Below are 22,075 nucleotides of genomic sequence, written 5' to 3'. Positions count from 1 at the left end.
GACAGAGAAGTCCTTCTCTTCTATAGGGCAGAGAAAATCTATGTCTGAATGGTCTGTGAAGAACAGTGCCCAGTCAAAGCCAAGCACAATTAAGGGCTTTACTATGTTGAGACAGTGGCATTGGTTCCATAAGTCTGTCCAATTTAAGCCTGGATCTTGCTCAGAGACATACACTCTGGATTTTTCCACTGGGCAGACTCCAGGCAGTTGGACTCAGTCAGAGGGAGGGTACAGTTCTGACACTCTGGATGAGAAAAGGTGGGCAATGTTCAGGGTTGGCAAAGCAAACTTAATTTCAATTTTTTCCAAGGCAATTGCCACCCTTCAGATCACACATACACACACACACACACACACACACACACACACGCACACACTTTAACTGGTTTTCAAGAAGCTTAACAGAAATCAAAATAATTTCAAAAAGTAAACAATAACAGCAAGGTTGGACTCTAAATCTGTCAGAACTGTCTGCATTATTCATGTACTTACCATCAGATTTTAAGTATCATTATTAATAAAAGACGTAGTGCCTGACTTCATCACTTCAATCTCTGAAGTATCCAACAAAATACTCTAGCAAATAATCCATATATAGGCTTTTATTATTTATTATTGTATATTTATTATGTAAGTTTGTTGAATGAAGAGTCTCTGCCCCAACTAGAGGAAGTAAGGACATAAGATCTAAGAAATAATTCAAAATCAACTTTATCTAAAGTATTTCACATTTATGTGCACAAAAGTTATTCAGGACAGCTAGGTGGAAAAGTGTATAGAGTGCCTGACCTAGAGCAAGGAAGACTCATCTTCATGAGTTCAAATCTAGCCTCAGACATTTCACAAACTGTGTAACCCTGGGCAAGTCACTTCATCCTATTTGACCCTGTTTTCTAATCTTTAAAATAAGATGGAAAAGAAAATGGCATGTCACTCCCAAATCTTTGCCAAGAAAACCCCAAAGGGGGTCATGAAGAGTCAGATTAATTGAAACAACCTTAACAAAAACACAAGAAGGAAACAAAATTAGTGGGAGGTTATTACCCTTATTTTACCAGCTAGTTGGAAAGAAAGAAAGAACACTCACATATATGAGAGAATAAATAAGAACTGTATGGTTCAGACTGAAAAGAAAAGGTAAGAGACATGGAATTATTTTATGATGCATTCTCATGCAAGCATATGTAGCCCCTCATATTCACAGGATGAGTAAAACCCACTAGGCTGAGAAAACTTTGGAGCTGAACTTTGTTGTGACCCTGTGTGCAGTTTACCATTGCATCTCATACCTGGTCCATGAATATTTTTGTCTCTGTGTGTCTTAATTCCAATATCAGAGTTAAGTTCTTTTGGACAAGAATAGTATCTTATTCTTGTCTTGAAGGAACTTAATTTGCCCCCCAAACACCACCACTATTACTACCTAGTGCAATTATGGAGATGTGTATAGTTGAAGAATGGAGAATGAATATTCATTTAAAGAATGAAAGATCAGAGATAAGAAGAGAGCAAGATAGACTGGAGAGTCTCAGATGTCTTCTACAGCTTGGACTAGGGCAATTCAAAAACTCAACCCAACAAGAGGGAAAACACTGATTTTATTCAGCAAATCCTTAGACACTAACTCCCACTGTACTGAGAGATAAGAGACTTGGGTTCCAGTCTTGGTTCTATACTAACTCAGTTTGGGACTTTAGACAAATGAGTGACATCTTATGGTCATTCTGTTTATCATCTGTAAAACTGAGAGTGGTGGCTATATCAAGGATTCTTGGACTTCTTTTATCACAGAACCTTTTGACAGTCCGTTGAAGTCTCTGGATTCATCAGAATAATATTTTAAAGTCTACAAAAATAAAATACATAGAACTACAAAGAAATCAATGATATTGAAATATAGTTATGAAAATATTAATTTTTTAAAGTTCACAGACCAGTTAAGAACCTTTGGAGAAGATAATTAAAAAAAATCTCTTCCAGTTTAAAAAACAACATCATGAATCATGAATCAGATGTAGAAAAGACCTCAGAGACTATTAAATATAACCTCCCATCCGATTTTAGAGAATCAAATCATAATAGGTAAATTAGGGGTAGTTAAGGTCTGAGTTCACAACTTTTAAATCCAAAGCTGCATCTTTCCATCTTGCACTACTCCCTCCTAAATTATTTCTTGTAGTCTAGAGGATCCATGTCATTTTTGTGGCTCAGTTTTGTTAACCCATTCAAGTTTTGTATTTTTTTGGCCAAAGATACTAAAATGATTTGCTTTTTCTTTCTCCAGCTCATTTTAGAGATGAAGAACTGAGGCAACCAGAGTTAAGTGATTTGCCCAGGGTCATAGTAAGTGTCCGAGACCTTATTTGAATTTTGGTCCTCTTGACTCCAGGATTGATACTCTATCTAGCTTCCCCACATTCTCTACTCTCTCTCTGTCTCTCTCTCTCTCTCTCTCTCTCTCTCTCTCTCTCTCTCTCTCTCTCTCTCTCTCTCTCTCTCTCTCTCTCTCTCTCCCTATTTTTCTTTCAAAATATTTACCTGCCTTGGAGTTCTGACTTTTTATCCTTTAAAGGCATGTGTATAGAGTAGCCAACTTTTGATGAATTGCATCTTGGATGAGGAAAAGGCTTCACATGCTAATGGGGGTAAGGGCATCAGCTTGAACTCAGTTTCCTCTTCCTGTTTTGGGTAATGATTTTAGCAATCAGAAGAGGCCACTCCCAGCATGCCGGGTATGAGATGCAACGGTAAACTGCACACAAGGTCACAAGAAGTTCAGCTCCAAAGTTTTCTCAGCCCAGTGGGTTTTACTCATCCTGTGAATATGAAGGGCTACATATGCTTGCATGAGAATGCATCATAAAATAATTCAATGTCTCTTACCTAATTTTCTTAGCCTAGTATTAACATTTCTCACTACTACTGGTGAAATTAGACCTTCTACCCACTAAAAGACAGGAATAAAAAAGATAGGAGCATTTTCCAATACTTGGTTGGAATTTCCAGGAAAATGTTTCATATCCAGTCATCAAGGATTAAGAGAATATTAGCAGCATAACAAACCATAGAGACCATCTAGTCTAAGCTAAACCCCTTCATATTTAATAAATAAATAAGAATTAAGAATTAATAAATTAAAAATGAGGGGCAAAGAAATAAAAGGTTATATCCAGGTTTATATAGCTTCAAGTGAAGCCAAATACCTCTCAATTTGCAAAACCCTTGAAAAAGGGTCATTTTCTGTTCAGTACAGATTCATATAAAAACAACCTTATAGCTCCAGAAGCTTTTTCCCATGTCATGGATCTATAACTGATAAGTCCTACAGAGTTGCCAGTTACACTAAAAGGTATAATAGTAATAGTAATGGTGGTACTGGTGGGGGTAGTAATAGTAGAAGTAGTAGTAGCAGCAGCAGCAATATCTAGCATTCAAATGCTTTAAAATTTGAAAAGAGTTTTACATAAGTCATCTCATAACAATCTGTAATGTAAGTGAGGTAATAAACCTATTGTACAGATCTGAAGTCAACATACTATCTATCTACAGTGCCACCTAATTGTCCATGGTCACATAGTTTTTTATAGGTGTTAGAGATGATACCTGAACCCAAATTTCATTCTGAATCCTGCTCTCTACTCATGCTAAACTGCCTCCTTGAAAGATCCTCTCACATAGTGAATTTATAAAGGAAAACAAGACTTGCAAATAAATTAGTCTGGGAATTCTAAAATGTGAAATATACCTTTATACACAGATTGACCCATTTCAAATAGCCTAATTTTAAATGTGCCCTGGTTTCTGTAATATAGTGAAGGTTTAAACAAAATTAGTGAAATCAGATTTTTCTAGTGCAGCTCAGTGAATTGGATATCAGACTTGGAAGTCAGGAAAAGCTGAGTTTAAATCTAGACTCAGTCACTTACTAGCTGTAGGATTTTGGGTAAGTAAACTTAATCTCTGTGAGTCTCAGATTCCTTAACTATAAAATGAGGATAATAACAGCACCTATAGGGTCAAGCGAGCTAAAATTTATGAAACTCCTTAGCACAATTCCTGGAACATAGAAGGTACTATATAAATGCTTGCTCTATTTGAGAGTAGAATAATTTTTTTTTAAGAATGATGAGAAAATTTCTGTATCAAGAATCAAGAGAGTTGGCAATTCTGTCTCACCTACTCCCTCTATAACCTTGGGCAAATCTAATCTCTGGATTTTAAGTTTCTTACCTTTCAAGTAAGAAGGCTAAACCCAAATCAAAATGTCTATTTCAAGTTGTAAATAGAAGCAAACATAGAACCATAACATGAGTTACTTTGTCTAGAAACCACCCATGTGTGAAAATGTTTATCATATTATTGAAAACTTTTCTGGAAAGGTCACAGAGGAGCATCTCTCGAAACTATCCACAATGAGGTCAGCTGTGTACGAACTTCAATCCATCTTTTCTTTCCACATCAAGGCCATCAATCAAGAATGCAATTCTCAAAGCCCAAATCTGCAAAGTTGGCTTGGATCATGTTACCACTGCTTTATTATTTTTCATTCCCGGGGAGAAATCAAAGTTTTTACTTACTTATGTACCTTTTTAGAAAGCAAAGCTGTCATTTTCAATAAACTAATTCTTAGGTTCCAAATTCTCTGAGGAATCCACAGACCAAATGCCCTGTTTGGAAAAACTAGTCCATAGAAGGGAAGATCCACTTAACTCGCCTGGCCGGATCAGGGCTGCTATTAAGTCCCTTGGTGATTTGTGGCAACTGGGGGATGGGCCATAGAGAAAAGCCACAGACCATAATAATAAACCTTACCTCATTTTAAACAATTGTCAGTACCTCCTCTCCTCCCTCAACTTTAAAAACCAAAAAGAACTACTCACAAAGACTGGCTCCCCCCCCCCCCCCAAGAAATAATGTGGTCAAGTGAAAAAGTGAGAAAGCCCTGTAAGGTAAGCCTGAAGACCTAGGATCAAATCTTGAATCTGCTACTTACTATCTATATCAGTAGTATCCAACTCAAATAGGAATATGGCCCCTAATCTGTGGCTAATTTAAAGATCCCATCAGTCTCATATTGACTTAGTTTTAAAATATAATGTTATTTTGTTATGGTCATGTCCAACTTCTCATGACACCATTTTCTTGGCAAAGACATTGGAGTGGTTTGCCATTTCCTTCTTCAACTCATTTCATAAATGAGGAAATCAAGACAAGTGGGGGGGCACTTATCCAAGGTCACACAGCTAAGTGTCTGAGACCAGATTTGAACTCTGAAAGATGAGTATTCCTGACTCTAGGCTCAACATTCTATCCACTGCACCACCTATCTGCTATCTATCTCTATAAAGTCTCATAGACACTCAAGCATCTAGGTGACACAGTAGATAGAATCTCAGTCTAGAGGCGGGCTTGAGTCCAAATCTAGTCATTCAGCTGTTTTGTTGCATTTTTATTTCTTCAGTAATATTTCCCAATTATATCTAAATCTGTTTTCATTCTGGGGAGTTATGAGACCCCCATGGGCTTGACACCTTGGATCTACATTCAGCTAGGCAAGTAACAACTTCTCATTAGAGGAGATGGGTTCAAATCTCACTTCTGGTATTTAGTCACTGTGTGACCTTGGGCAAGTCATAACATTCCCTAATCTCAAAATAAAGGGGGTTGGACTGATAAACTTTAAGGTCCTTTTTATCTCTCTATCTCTGTCTCTCTCTCTTTCCCTCTCATCTTATACTTTAGAGTCTGGGCTGCTTAAATGAACTTTACCCCTTGTATCCCTTAGAGTGAACTCCTACAACCTCTTGTAGCTTGTTTGGCAAAGGGTTCTTGAAAAGGAACTGAGGATAGAATGCTCTGGAAACAAACTGCCTTCCCAGTGATGTTTATGGCTGGTCTTGAGCCCACCCAAGGTAAGCAAAAGATGCTACTGTTACCATGTAAGTACTGGCAGAGAAAGCCACTGGCAGCTGGCACTTTAAATCCCCAGCTGTGGTATTAGGTGGAGAGAATTTCCGGCTCACCAATGCCCCACAACATAAACGACATTCTGTTTCCCCTCTCCCAGGCTCTGACTGTGAGGAAACCCTCTGTGGCTTTTCCCCCTTCTCTTGAGATGCCAAAATCCATCACCAACACAAGAAACTCCTTCTGCTACCGGGGTGACTAACATTTATCGTTTGTATATAAAGTAGCCATTATTCAAGCACATGAAAATTCCACCCACAGCAAGACCCACAAATTAAACAAACGCCCTTCTCCAAGCTGCAGCATGCCTCTGCATTCCATAGCTCTGAAGAAGAGTCCCCTTTCAGTCAATACTGCTTTTTCCTCTTGCCCTGCTACTTTCTTAAAGGCCTGGCTCCCTGTGGTCTACAGATTAAAATTCAAAATCCTTATTGCATAATTTAAGGCATTCCATGATCTGGCTCCAATCTCTCCCAAGCTGAACTATATGAGGAATCTCCTCACTTTTATGCTTTGGCCCATAATATCAAAATCCCCATTCCCTTTCTCAGAATGCCTTCTGAGCTCCTCACTCTTCAGAATCACAGTTCAAAGAGAAATTTCAGCCTATTCAATAACCACCCTATCATTCAAAGTTCAGAACTCCAAGGATCCTTCTACGACTACCTCATCTCACTTTTTTTTGGTTAGGTTTTTGCAAGGCAAATGGGGTAAAGTGGCTTGCCCAAGGCCACACAGCTAGATAATTATTAAGTGTCTGAGGCAACATTTGAATTCAGGTACTCCTGACTCCAAGGCTCTATCCATTGCGCCACCTAGCTGCCCCCTCATCTCACTTTCAAACCCATCTCTCTTTCCTATGAATTTATTATAGTAAATTCACTTTATGTCAATACCCTTGCAAGTTTTCAAAACCATGTCTCTTTTCTTTGCTCCCTCCCAGCACACTTTCTTGCATATTTGGTTTTTAAATCTAAATTTTTATTTATTTTTAATATCACTCTTATTTCCCATTAGACTCTTCTCCCACCCACTTCCAGAGTGTCAGACATCCCTATCATCTTCCTGATGTCATTGGTCATCTTTGAGAATAAAGGACAAGGAGCAGTTAGGTGGCCTAGTGGATAGAGTACCAACCCGGGAGTCAAGAGGATCTGAGTTCAAATTTGATCTCAGATGCTTAATAATTACTTAGCTGTGTGACTTTGGGCAAGTCACTTAACCCCACTTCCTTGCAAGAAAGAAAGAAAGAAAGAAAGAAAGAAAGAAAGAAAGAAAGAAAGAAAGAAAGAAAGAAAGAAAAGAGATAAGCAATAGCAACAACAAAGATAGAAAAGAACAAAAATAGAGAAAAACTTTTCAGCAAAATGAACATATCAGTCAATCTGATATAAAGAGAATGTGCCATACCCAGAGTCCCCCAACTCTGCAGAGACAGGAATGTATTCTTATATCTCTTCTTTAGGACTAAACTTGGATCATTATAATTTCATAGCATCCAATTGTTCTTCTTTCCATTTATAATGTTGACATTGTGTATATTGCTGTCCTGGTCTTGATTCATTCTGCATCAGTTCATAAGTTTCTCATAGCTTTGCTATATGAATTATACAGCCTTAGTAAGTATTTATTAAATGGATCAGTGAAATATTCATTATTTCATTTAATCTTACATTTCATTTAATCCTATGAGATGGGCAAAGCAGATACTAGTTCTATTTTATGGCTAAAAATGATGGCCCAGAGGAGTTAAGTGAGTTGGTCTAAAGTCTCACCCCTAGTAAGCAGAAATAAAAGAATTTTAAAGCTAGAAGGGATCCCAAAGATCATTTAGGTTAAGAATTGGAACTCAGTTGTTCTGCAACTATATCACACAATTAGTGTGATATCAGTATAAGTGTTACATAACATTTCTATTATTAAAGACACAATGAGGAGCAGCTAGGTGGCACAGTGAATAGAGAGCACTGGCCCTGGAGTCAGGAGGACCTGAGTTCAAATCCAGCCTCAGACACTTAATAATTACCTAGCTGTGTGACCTTGGTCAAGTCACTTAACCCCATTGCCTTGCAAAAAAAATAAGTCTCCAAAGACAAGATGAGCATAAATAAATATCTGTATAGTGATTTCCCCAAATTATAGGTAGCTCTCAGACTTCCGGGAGGTACTTTCCTAGGAAAGACATAGTTAAACTGAAGAAGTCAAATCCAATTTTCAAATAAAAACAATGTGATTGGAGAGTATATTCCTAACCAAGGACATGATATTTATTTAACATTATATTTAATCAACTATAATAGTGGATATGTCTTTCTAAAGCAGTAGTAACAAACTCAGATGGAAACAATGGCCAAGATCCCTATGGGCTGTATATTGACTTAGTTTTAAAATCTAATGTTATCTATATTTTATGTATTTTTATTTTATCAAATATTTACCAATTACATTTTAATAGAGTTCAATACTCTGGGGAGTATTGTGGACTACATATAGTCTAAAGGCAGTATAAGGTCTGAGGGCTGCTCATTTGGCTTCTCTTTTCTAAAATATACATAGAATTTAAGAGGTAAACATTAGAATTTAAAAAGCACACACATAAAACAATTAAAAGGGGCAATATAGTAAGAAATCACATAAAACTGTACTTAATAATATATTAGATCATAGTTGAGACTACAAAGTCCTCATCTTTTAACTCTAGAACTCCTGCTGTAGTTTAATTATAGCTAATCAGAAAGAGAAAGATTCACCCAATCAAGATTATGTATTTCAGTAATACCACTTTCTTGTAAATTTTGGTAGGTATCCCTAAAAAGAATGGAGGGGTGGGGGTGGGGGGGAGATTTATGGTCATCTGATAGGTTTCTGATAAATTGATCCAGGGGCATCTGTTCTACTGCTTCCTTTTCCTGCTTGTAAATTCTCCTGTTGCAAGAATGTGTTACATAGTTCAGATTGCTAGCCTTTCAAAAATCTTTCTGCTTTCTTGAACTGCCACCTCATCAACATTAGACGTTTCTCCTTGCATCCTGTCATTTAAGGCATGCTTGTCTTTAAAAATATACAAACCAACCTTCCTTTACTTGCACTTCATTCCATTCTTTGATCCCTCACTGCATTGCTGCAGTTAAAAAGCCTGAATGCTGACTGAATAATGCCCATATTTGAAATTCACAACCATAGGTCACAGAGCCCTTCTTATTGTGGAGCCTCCTCCCCCTTCCTATAGCCAGTAATGTGTGCAGGAAATACTGCTCTAAAAGATAAACTGAATGGAGACTTCCCCAAGCCCCAAGTAATGGAGCCACACAGCAGCCTTCAACTTCACAATGCACCATGTCAGATCAGTAATAGGAGTATGAGCATCTTGTTGGCACTGAGATGGGTTGGCTGTTCCTTGGGGGTTATGCTAATCTTCTGGATTACTCTGAAGATAAAATTATTCTCTGTCAGCACAAAGATGATATTGACCTCTGCAGGGCAAAGCTTCTGTAAACTGTCCTGCAGCTGATAAAGGGGAATCCCAAAGGATGTTTAGGGAACTATTTGAGAGAGTACTCTTAATGTTCAATACTTTGCTCTTTGGGCATCAATTCTGGCTGAAGACAGATCCTCCCCCAAAATATACACTTTTCAGAGATGGGAAATGGACAGATAATATATCTGCACATACTTTCAAACATTTTTCAATGCATTATCAGTTTTGATAAATTTTTTTCCTAAAATTTCATTTAAAAATCATCTAATTTAAACTATTTTGTGTTTTATATAGGATGGCTCTTTTGGAGGGGAGAGATACTAGAGGGAAATTTTAGTGAGGTAAAAGGAGTATTAATAAAAATTTATTTTTAAAAAACTTTGATCCTGGAGAACTGGATTCTGAAATATACCTCCCTCCTCTCAGAAGAGAGATAAGGGACTCTGGAGGGTTTTATTATAATGATTAGAGTGCAAAAACAAACAAAAATATTTTGAGTTTTCACTTGGTCAACCATCTTTTTTAAAGGATTGGGAAATGAAGAACCATTTATTAGGTACCTACTGCATACATCATGCTCCTTGTAGAAACTGAATGAAGAACTTAGTGTGGTGCTAGCTTCTTACTCTCATTCCAGACAAAGAATCAGAAACAGAAATGTCTGTCCAAAAGAAATCTTGAGTAATATGGCAGCAGCTACTAAGTATACTCTCTTTGGGAGTGTAGTAGGACCATTACTGTGACTGATTCCCCTACTTGATGCTATAAAAGAAATCGACAGCTCTATCTATGTACAGCTCTGATTTCACTCTCTATATATTGGTCATCTGCCCAGATTTATTGATGACTGACTGTGTGCAAGGAACTGCTCTCACTATTTACAGAAGAAAGAGGGGATCTCCAACACAGCAATCAACATGATCTCTTGTCCTCAAAGAGTTTTCAGTCTAACTTGGAAGATGCACAGATGTGCTATTCATAATAAGGCAGCAATAATCCTGTAGTGTCAATTAGGCAAATGCTAACTGCCCCTAATAGAATTATTATAAAAATTCACTTGAGAGAAGGGTATATATACTATGGAGAGGAAGGCTTCAGCTAGGTGTGCCTTCAGCTAGGTCTCCAAGGCTAAGTAGAAATTCTATTGATGAGAATAAAAGGGAGCAAAACTCTGAGGATTATAGGATCAAAGATATAACGGTAGTAAAAGGCAGAATTTGAATCTTAATTCTTGCTCAAAATCCAAACTTGTGAAAATGAAAAGACCAAAATGGCTGAAGCAAGAACTTCTGGAAAATAAGGCTTAAGAAGATTAGCTAAAGAAAAACTGTGGCAGGCCTTGAATATCTGTTTTAGATTTTTCTTCTGTAGACAATGGAGTATATCTAGTTCCCCTAGTGGTCCAAATCTCTTACCCACCGATCAATCCACTAGGCTCTCAGTTCAATGAGACTTAGCAGCAGTTGTTTAATACCTGTATTATGAGAAAGAGGAATCATTTATGTACAAAGACCTGCAAACATGCACATGTCAGACTGGCAGGATCCTTGAGTATTTTGGACATGTTCAAAATTCATATAAGCTGAAGGTCTCTACATTTATAAATAATTTCTGCTGCTCAAGAAAAAGTGGGTGTAAGTAAGCCAAGCTTTCAAAAGCCACATTTCACACATTTTAAGTGGTTTTTCACACATTTTAAGTGAATGTGGGATGGTTATGTGTGAATTCAACTTGAGTTTAAAAAGGGGGAAAATAGTGGTTAAATTCGACTGTCTTCTGCTCACGATCTCTCTCTCTCTCTGTCTCTCTCTCTCTCATAAACACACATCCCCCACATACACACACACACACACACACACACACACACACACACACACACACACACACACATTCACATTCACATGAGTACACAAGCACATAGAGTAAATGTTCCTTTTCAGTGGCCTCCTTCTGGCCCAAGTGCCCTTTCATATTTTACACTGTTTCACCAGGGAGATTAGTTCCTAGCTTTGAACAAAACTGAAGCTCAGCAGTGCCCAATATATCCTCACAGAGTATAATCACTAAAAGGAAAATCAGGTTTTAGGGGAAAAGGTGCCTCCAGAGATTGCTTTCTTCTCCTGTCTATCAAGTGGGAAAGCTCATCCCAAAACACTTAAAATTAAATGGCCCCAAAGAATATTCTCAAGTCTGATAAAGCCTGGACTAACAGGAGATTCTACACCTACATAGATGGGAGAGAGCAGGAAGGTCAGATATTTTCTGATCATCCACCAGAAAAATCAAGGTTTAACTAGGAAAGACCTCTTCATGGTTTCAGCCTATGGCTCTGGGAACAGTGATCAAATCAATACTACTATTGTAGGAAAGAAAGGTGACATTCTACTGCCCTGTGGTTCTACTAAAAAATTCTGAAACTCCCTAGGGCCAAAACTCCCTTCCATGGTCCTAAATGTATTGCCCAAATTAGAATATAAGGATAAGGACTGTCTCATTTTCTATTTACATCCCCAGCACCTAATACTTTTCCCACAACGTAACAGATGTGTAATAAATTCTTTTTAAATTTATGCATTCACATTTAACAACTTGAGGCTAACCTATATAACCTTCATTTCTCACTGCCACCAGCAACACTGCTTTCTTCCCCTAAAATTATCTTGGCAATGAAACTGAGGAACAGAAGGCAGAAGTCCCCATTCTAGAAACTAGTGGCTATAAAGCAGTATCACTAGGAGAAAAGTCTACTTTACTGGACACAGACATTTGGAATATGTTTTTTTAATGTTTTGTTTTGTTTTTAAATATTTAAGTCAATTGATTTTTTTGCTTCCTTTAGAATCATAGAACACTAGAGGTAGGAAGGACCTTGTTGATCCCTTCAGTCCAATCCCTTATTTGATAAATGAAGAAACTAAAGTTCAGAGGACAGAAAATGACTTGACTAAGCTCATACAATTAACTTTTAAGCTTCCTGAAGGCAGGAATGATATATTTTACTTCTTTAAACTTCTACTGTGTTGTGTAGTATATACCACAGGGGTTTGTGTTTGTGTGTGTATGTGTGTGTGTGTTATATATTTAATAATCATCTAATGACTTCATGTATAGGTTTAAGGCTGAAGGGCCATTTAATTTAAACCCATCTTTCTGCAGATGATGAACTGAGATCAGAAGAGATTAAATGACTTTCTCAGGGTAACAGGGATATAGTGTCGATGATGGAATTTAAACCAAGAGTTCTTCCTGACTCCAAATCTAGCACTTACTACACCATGCTGACTTGACAGAAGGTATTTCTGTTAAACGGAGCCCCAAGTTTCAAGTCTCAAATTCCTTCTAGACACATAAAATTCTAGACCCAATAAACAAAGACTCCCAACCACAACATTGGTAAGTTCCTGAAACCAGTTCATATTTCTATTGTTACCATCTGTCTCTCAGTCTTCCAAAATTCAGGCCGGCATCCCAAATGCTTAGTAAGTATAGTCATGAAAAAAGTCTCTAAAATTCTAATTCTTTATTCCACAAGTAGGGAAACAAAGAGATTATTCCCCTTGGTCAGAATAGAATACCAAATAGCCAAGGACTTCCTGTTTCGATTGCTTATCTTTTCATTATTGACAGAGAGATCTATAATAAAGGCAGGAATTTGGGCAGAGAATAGAGGGCAACAATCCTGTTTCTGCCTAGCTTTTACCATGGTTCAAATTTACTTGCAAATTTACTTGTAAATCCAGATTAGGTAGATGGAAGGAGATAGAAGATGGATTAAGAGAGGGGAAGAAAAACTTTGAAGCCATGGTTTTATATTTCTGTGGGAGTTTCTTTGGTAAAGTATGCTGAAATGGGTTTTGAGGGTACAGAATCCTGATAAGGAGTTTAGTGGGAGTTAAAAGGAATTTCTTTTTAAAAAATTAAGGCAGTAGGGTTAAGTGACTTGCCCAAGGTCACACAGCTAGGCAATTATTAAGTATCTGGGGCTGTATTTGAACTTGGGACCTCCTGACTCCAGGACCAGTGCTCTATCCACTGTGCCACTTAGCTGCCCCTTAAAAGGGATTTCTAACCCTAAGTCAAATAGCTATCTGGAACAATAAGAACATAATTTTCAGACACAAATTTAAAGAGGATTCAGTCTTAGCCTTCAGAAATTGTGGCTGGCTTTTATTCTATAGTTCGTTATCCATGTGTGATAACTCCACCATGCATCTCTACCTTCTGGGGTGTGTGTGTGGTGGGAACTACCCACTTGCCTTCCTGATTCCTTTTATGTGTTGTCTTCCCTTTAGACTATAAACTCATTGACTGCAGGATCTGTCTTTCCTTTCATTAATTGTATTCCCAAGGTTTAGCTCAGTGCTTGCTGATCATTATCTGCTCCTGTTTGTTAGAGTATAGCATCTAGAAAGCTTTCATTGATAAAAGTAGTCTGATTTATCTTCAGGCAGAGTCAGACACTATGAATCACCAAACCAATTCAATCAATAAACATTTATTTATTAAGTGTGACTATATCCAGCTGAAAGACTCAGCAGTCTTGTGCCCATGGATTCCTAGAAGTGACCAATCTAGTAACACATCACAAAAATTGATTAATAAGTACCCATCAGTAATCACAACACCAGTAGTGACAGAGATATCCAGTGCAGCAGTGCTAAACAATACTGGATAACATTAGCAATTTGGCATTATGTTGCCCTGTTCATATATCTTCTTTGTGTCCTGACCATATCAGTTCCAGGCATGTTCCTCTTCACATATATATTCCCTGGCTATACTTGTTCCTATATGTATACTCTATTTGTGGAATCTCTGGTCATGTGTTCCCACATGCATGTTATTCATGCATGTTCTATGGTCACATATATTCTCTTATGGTATACTCTTCCTTTTGGTCATGTATACTTCATGTACACATGGAAGGAATCTTATCATTTTACTTACTATTTTGTTCAAATAAACATTTGAACTAATATATTCTCTGTCGGGTAAAAGTATACATTTGATGAAGGGCAATAAACCTTCAGCAGTTTTTCTGAGGGACCCACATGCCGAAAGGGAATGCCCTAAGGCATGACATTTAGATTCCTTTAAGGATTAAAGCACACATTTAATTCAATTAATAGTTTAACTGACCTGAAACTAACATTCTATTTACACTCACTAGAAAATTATAAGGCAGCTAGGTGGCCCAGTATATAGAGCACTGGGCTTTGAATCAGGAAGTCCTGAATTCAAATCAGAATTCAGATACTAGCTGTGTGACCCTAGGCAAATCACTCACCCCAGTTTGCTGTAAAAAGAGAGAAGGAAACAGCAAACTAATTAGTCTCTTTGCCAAGGAAACCCCAAATGGGGTCACGAAAAGTGACAAAACTGAAAAATGACTGCACAATAACAAAATTATGCTGCAGTGATAAAAAAGAGAAAAGAACATGTTTCATACAGAACTGCAAAGAGAAACAGATATTACCACTACTTCTAACACCCAAGCATTTAAACAGTTCAATGATTTCTATTCACCTAATATCTGGACCACAAATGTTTCTCCAAACTGTAGTTTCATTTATGGTCTGAGAGGGCCAATAATGTTTGAAACTACAGTGAGCCCACATCAAGTACTGGAAGGCTTCTTATTTCTTTCAATGTCAGATGTTCACAGTCATTTAAAAAGGGAAAAAGAACTGTCACATGATAGACCTTCCATTAAACACCAAACATGTCTGTTTACACATAATTAATTTCTTTTGAAGGCTGCTGAAAATGAATAGTATAATTAGAAGTGTTCAAGATGGACACACACACACACAATTTCTCTCTCTTTCTCTCTCTCTCTCTCTCTCTCTCTCTCTCTCTCTCTCATGTTTATTCTGAAAAGCTGTGGGGCCCTTTAGGAAGAGGATAAGAGAGTTCACTCTTAACCCACCACGGCAGTATGGGACACATGTGCTCCTCGGCCCTGAAAGCAGGCAAGGGGAGGAAGCAGAAAAAGCCCAACTGAAATGAAATAAGATGCTCTAACCTCATTAATCCAAACTCCATTCATTCAGAATCTGGATAGAGGGAAAATTTTCAAACTATGCTCTTCCTCTGTGAATTTACAGGATCATCCATAAAAAAGTGTCCTATTCCTCTCTTCTTCCCCCAACTAAATCAGACTAAAGGCTCTATAAATTAAAGAGTTCTTCAAGAGGTTTGAAATTTCGGGGTTTTGGAAACTAATTCTCACAAATTAAAGAACTTTTAAATTATGGCAGATTTTTCTGGTTCATAGACTTACATTGTAAATCTTTGTTGATCAAAGAAACACTTATTAAATATCCCTGATGTACTGTTTTAGATGATGTGAAAGGAAGAAAAAAGCTAAATAAGTTGCAGTTTATACCTTCATGGAGCTTATAGTTTAAAGTAGGTAGATAAAAAAGATGCTACAAAAATAACTAATACAAAATGAGAATGTGATCAGTATATGATACACATGGATATAAAGTGTTGCAAGTGGTTTGAGGAGCAAGAGATTATTTTTGGATGAGATTAGGAGAAACTTTCTGGAGCAAAGGTACCAAAATAGCCTTGAAAGACTGGTAGGATAAAAGGGGGGGGGTTATTCCAGGATTAAAGGTTAATTTTAGCAAAGGTTTGGAGGCAGGTCAGTAGAGGACAGAATTCAGGTAAGTAAGCTGCTTTGACCATTTTAGGGCTATGTCTATTAAGGGGAATAGTGTGAAATAAAACTGGAAAGCTAACTGGGGTCAAGCTGTGGAGAGAGACTTGAATAAAGGGTTATGGGGTCTGGAGGCAATTCTGAGAAGTAGAGCACCTAGAAAAAGATGTTGAGAGTAGAAAGATATAGAAAACAAAAAGGGAAATTATTGCTGTAGTTTGGATGAAGGGCAATAAGACCTGTGACTTCCAATGAGAATGGGAAGGAAGGAATGTAAATGAGAATCACTGTAAAGCCAATAAGAATGAATGGATGAATGGGGGCAGCTAGGTGGTGCAGAGGATAGAGCAACAACCTTAGAGTCAGGAGGACTCAAATCTGACCTCAGACACGTAATAACCTTGGGCAAGTCACTCAATGCTATTGCCTTAAATTTAAAAAAAAAAAGAATGACTGAGTAATTAACTATGGGAAGTGAATGAGAGGGGAAAGTTAAAAAAAAAAAAAGATTGTGTTTTGGACCAAGTGACTGCAAGATAGTAGGTTTGATAGTTCAAACATTCCCAGATTTATAAGAATCTCACCTATAATATACCCTAAAATTTAACATTCCCCCCCCTCCAAATAAGAATTTTCACTTATCAAAGCTACAATTCCCTTCCCTTCTTTACCTTCTCCCCTATACCACTGCTTCCTCTGGTGATGCCCAAGACCATCACCTATTACCTCCCCATTCCATTGACTACTTCTGCAGAAACCTTAGGAGTCTCACTTTTCTATGGCACCCCCATGAATGATTAGGGTTGAAGGAGTTCCCATGCTCACTGCCAACTCTTATTAATGGATATGTGTTCCTTCAACTCAAAATGAGTATTCCCATCAAAGTATTAGCATAAAAGATGATCAGGCTCTGTGGGACTGTGGGTATTAATTTAACTATATTTTGGGCAGAATCAGGTCCTATGTTATTTTGTTTTAAGAATATTGTTTTCTAAGGGTAAATGTGTTTCAAGGAATTGACTTGCAAACTAATTTTTGGAAAATGGAAAAGAGGAGGAGGAGAAGGGGGAAAAAAGTAGGAAAAAGAAGACAAGAAAGCATTTATATAATGCTTTAAGGTTTGCCCATTGCTTTACATATTTTATTCATATTTGTAAGAAGGTGAGTGCTTACCTGTATAGATAAATATTTAAGCTTGTTGCTCCTTTTGAAAGCAATTTCTTTTAACGAATTCACCTTTTTCTACTTAGACTATTCCCTTTATTTCAAACTTGAGACATTTTTACAATAATTCTATTTTAGAAAAATCCTAATTAACTCTGAAAATATCTACTCATATCTTTTCTAGGATGAGTAGGAATTAAAAATGAATGAGTATTAATACATGTTATTTACAGAGGTACCCTCTCCCTTTAAGAAAATTAGAGACAGGAAAGTGAATTTCTGCAAAGATAAATTAAGGGATAACCTGAATTTCTGAAATGTTTTTTTAAACAGGTTTCCTTTAAATAGCTAGCTTTGTTCATCCATTTAAAAAACAATTTATAAAAATCAAATCCACATTTTTTAGTAATATATCTTTCTCTGCCTTCTGCATTAAATGAAGTCCACTTCTAAAGTTTGCCTCCTTATGTGCTTATCATGAGAAAAGAAAATGACGGCAGATGATCTCAGGTCACAGAAATGGAAGGCAATTTTGGATACAAGTCCTATGTAACTTTGGACAAATTATTTAACTTCCCCTGTCCCAGATGCCACATCTGTAAAATGAGAGGTTTGATGGTCTTAACAGCACTATTCTACATTCTATTATCCACATCTGTAATGCATTCAACCACTCTGCTTTGCCTATCTCCACAGGCAAGTGAACTACCATCCACTCACTTTATCACAGGCCATCAGACTGCATTTCCCAGGTCATTTAAGGAGCTTGGAAAAATATCTGCCTCTCCCCTCCTCTCCCCCAAAGTCCCAAACATCTAATTTGGTGAATTAAAAAAACACAGTTCCCTTAAACAATAGAAATCTGCTACCCCTCCAGCCGCCTGCCCCTTTCCTGCCCCTCCAAAGTGAGCCCTCTGAAATGCTCAGTCAAAGTAACTTGCTCTCTTCTAACTCACGTAACTTGTTTTCCTTAATTAGCTCACTGTGGCAAAAGAAAAGCACGAGCCCCACCCTAAAAATGAGCATATCTGAACCTCAGCTATACTTTGTGGTTTGCTTCTGAGCTGCCGACGGTTAACCAGAGTGACAAGACTTGGGACTGGTGAGAGGGAAGCAGAGGATGAGTAAGAGAGAACAGAAGGATTAAGTGGGCCCTGCTTCTCCCTTACCATCTTACATTTCCCAGGTCCAATGCTGAGCCTCCCTGGAACTGACCCCTTACTACAGAAACAGTAGAAGAAAAGGGGGAATAATGGGAAGGATGAAATCAGAATATGTGGCTATGTGGGTCCATGTGTTTAACTTGCTGAAATCTATGAATCCCCAGGACTTAAAACCAGTGCTTGACATATAGTAATTATGTTTGTTCATCATCATCATCATCATCATTATCATTATCAATACAAGGCTGCTGGATTACTCACTTGGTAGGCAGTTAAAAACTGGGTGTTGAATTGAACTAGTCCCTTGTTAAGAAAACCATGCCTTCTCTTTCTTCACAATCCTTACCCTCTAATGTTTAAGCATTTAATTTTGTCCAGTATTTTGTCCAGACCAAGTAAAGTCAACTTAAGTGACACAGTAGATAGAGTTCCAGGTTTAAAGTCAGGAGGACCTGAGTTCAAATCCACACCCAGACCCTCACTAGCTGAGTGACCCTGAACTAATCACTTCACCCTGTTTGCCTCAGTTTCCTTATCTGTAAAATGAACTGGAAAAGGAAGTAGCAAACTACTCCAATATCGTACCAAGAAGAGTCAGAGGTGACTGAAAGGAGTGAATGATAACAAAAGCAACTGAAAACTGCCTTTACAAAAGTAGATCAGCAACTCTGTGGATTATCATCTTCAAGAACTGCCTAGGCATTGAGTGGTTAAATGACTTGCTCAACATCACACAGCTAATGTCAGAGTCAGGACTTAAACCCAAGTCTTCTTGAGTCTTTATCCATTACCCTAATCTGTCACTCAATTTTAATGTCTTGGGCTACAAACCATTATTCTCCCTCTTCCTTACCTCATTTGAAACAGAAATGGGTCATTCTGATACCTTTCTCCCTAAATTATGTTCTGCTAATTATAAAATTCTCTGAACATGTCTGAATGTTCAAAGCCCTTAGTTTGAGCACCATCTTGGTGAAATTTAATCTGTGGAATGAATTTCTTTTGCAATTTCACAGAAGTCAGTCACAGAAATTTAGAACTAATAGAGACCTTGGAGATCATCCCATTCTTTTCTCTTCTAGATCTATGATCTGTCCATGCTCAAACAGCTCACTTGTCAGTACTCAACAATGAAATGCTTTTGCATTGCTTACTTTATTCCCCATACCTACTCTTCTTGGGCTTGCTCCTTACCTCTTTCTCCTCTTTCCACCCCACCCCCAACCCATGCTTTCCTTCTACCCATAAAAATTCAATGGTACCACCAAAGAGGTCTCTAAAAAATAAACAGGAAGGTAAGTTGGTCTGTTTCCTTCCCCTCTTTAAATGTTTGAGCTATAATGTTGGTGTTTGTTTATGCTGCCCTTACATTGAGGCTGTAAGATCCTGCAAGCAGACACCCAATCTTTTAGATTATTTTTTTTTTCAGATTTTTCAAGGCAATGGGGTTAAGTGGCTTGCCCAAGGCCACACAGCTAGGTAATTATTAAGTGTCTGAGGCTGGATTTGAACTCAGGTACTCCTGACTCCAAGGCCAGTGCTCTATCCACTGCACCACCTAGCCACCCCCTAGATTAGATTCTGATCAATGCCTAGTAAGAAAAGCATGTGATCACTTAATAAATATTCTTTGATTGTTTATGAGGCCCTGATCTTTGCTCTGACAAAGATAGGTTTATTCTAATAAAGAAGAGTGGGTGTGTATCTAGAGTGAATCCAAACCTTCACCAACAGTTAGGTTAATATACTTTGATGGGTTTTCTCAGGTCATTATTTCCCTGAGAATGAGTATCACGGTACAGCTGAAAGCATCCTGGTCCAGGAGATAGATGATTTGGGTTTTAGGTCCAGTTCTGCCACTGAGATAGATAGATGAGTAGATAGATAGACAGACAGACAGACAGGGTTGATTTTTCAGTTTTTTTTAGTTGGTCCATCACTTCATGGTACTATAGTTTGCTATTTCCTTCTCCAGTTCATTTTACAGATGAGGAAACTGAGGCTGACAAGATGAAGCAACTTGCCCAAGGTCACATGGCTAGTAAGTGTCTGAGGTCAAATCTGAACTCAGATCTTCCTGACTCTAGGCTTAGCACTCTATCTATTGCTCCACCTGGCTGTCCTAGATATGCTGCATGCACTTTGGCAAATCCATCTCCATAAATCTCTTTCCTCTCATGTAAAAATAGGAGTTATATTAGTTGATCAATAATGTAAATACGTGATTCAGTAAACGGAGTTCAAGTCTTGATCCTCCTCAAACACTAGCTACATGATCTCACCTGTAAAAGAGGCAGAGTAACAACACTCACCTTGAACGATTATTTTAAGGATCAAATAAGTTGGCAAATAATCAAGTGCTTTGTGCATCTTAGGAAGTTCAAGAAATATTACCTATTAGTACCTCAATTTACAATCCTGGGTTGAATAGATTTGGTTTCTCACATTGTTTAGGAAGCAGGGGTGCATTATTATATGAAACATGGGGGAATACATGATAAGTAACTTCAGGAGTTCTTCAAGCAAAATTCAGATGATTCTATGTTGGGCATACTGTAAAGGGGATATTTTCCCAAGCATTGGTTATACAAAGATGACTTCTAAGACAAGTCAAAAACCAAGTATTTACCAAGTTCGGGCACTGGTATGTAAAAGAAAGGTGAAAACTAATCTGTGCTCTCAAAGACCTCAGGGTCTACTGGAAAGAAAACAAGAGACAAACCATTATGTGTAAACAAGAGACATACAGGAGAAATCAGTGACAGTCTGAGCAGGAAGATACTACTATTGAGGAGAACTGGAAAAGCTTCTTGAAGAAGGAATTTCAGCACAGACTTGATGGAATCCAAGACATCATGAGCAGGAGGAAGAAAATTCAAGGCATTAAACACATTCAGTGAAAACTAATAGGGTCAAGAATTGAAGTGTCTTGGGCAGCCCTTATAGCTCACTCAATTCTTTCCAACTTTTATCAGCCTATGAATTAAATAGTTCCTATAGAGACTAGGACCCAACAAGTGATTTTAGGGAACCTAACAGGGTTCCCAAAGTGAAGAGGCCAAAATAAATCAGACTCCTAGGAATCAAGGTCTATCATCTCCTTCTGTCTTTCCCTTTACTTACTGCTCATTCTAACAGAGCTCACTACCTTGTCTTCTGGCATAGGGAAAAAAATGTGCCCAAAGGACTCGTGAGAGTTTGCAAAAGGTTTAGAAATTGCCAGCTGGGGTAAGGGCAAACCTTGGCAAGGCAGGGGATAGTCTCAAAACAAATAAGTTTTTAAGTTTTAGAAGTTTCTAGGAAGGTCATGGCTAAGTCTGAGTGATATAGATAAATTCCAAAGGGGCCATGAAGAGTCAGACACAAATGAAAATGTCTGAACAACAACAAAAGATACTAAATCAACTGGGTATACTAACCTTGGATGGTTCCCACATCAGTATTTTTAAATTCAAGCAAGTATCACCATTCTTGAGTCCATTATTACTGGGTACCTTCATTAATGAGAAAGAAGGCCTGGAAGGAGGGAAAGTGAGGATGGAAGGGAAAGAACTAAAAGGGAAGAAGAAAGGAATGAAAGAAGAGAAGAAAGAAGAGAAAAAAAAGGAGGAAGGACCATGACTTTATAAGTTTCCC

The 22,075-nt window shown here is 37.8% G+C and overlaps 1 protein-coding gene and 1 long non-coding RNA gene across 2 annotated transcripts in view; both read right to left on the bottom strand.

Moving 5' to 3' along the window:
- SMAD3 (SMAD family member 3) overlaps positions 1–22,075 on the bottom strand; it is a 156,696-nt gene that overhangs the window by 92,016 nt on the left and 42,605 nt on the right. The window lies entirely within an intron of this gene.
- Positions 1–22,075, bottom strand: part of LOC141521674 (uncharacterized) — a 63,910-nt gene that overhangs the window by 27,868 nt on the left and 13,967 nt on the right. The window contains exon 2 of the long non-coding RNA XR_012478037.1: positions 493–21,991. This is a non-coding gene — a long non-coding RNA (uncharacterized LOC141521674). The remainder of the gene's footprint in view (positions 1–492; positions 21,992–22,075) is intronic.

Source organism: Macrotis lagotis, chromosome 4, assembly GCF_037893015.1.
Source record: "Macrotis lagotis isolate mMagLag1 chromosome 4, bilby.v1.9.chrom.fasta, whole genome shotgun sequence".
Classification (NCBI taxonomy): Eukaryota; Metazoa; Chordata; class Mammalia; order Peramelemorphia; family Peramelidae; genus Macrotis; species Macrotis lagotis.
This window is presented reverse-complemented; position numbering and strand designations above follow the sequence as displayed.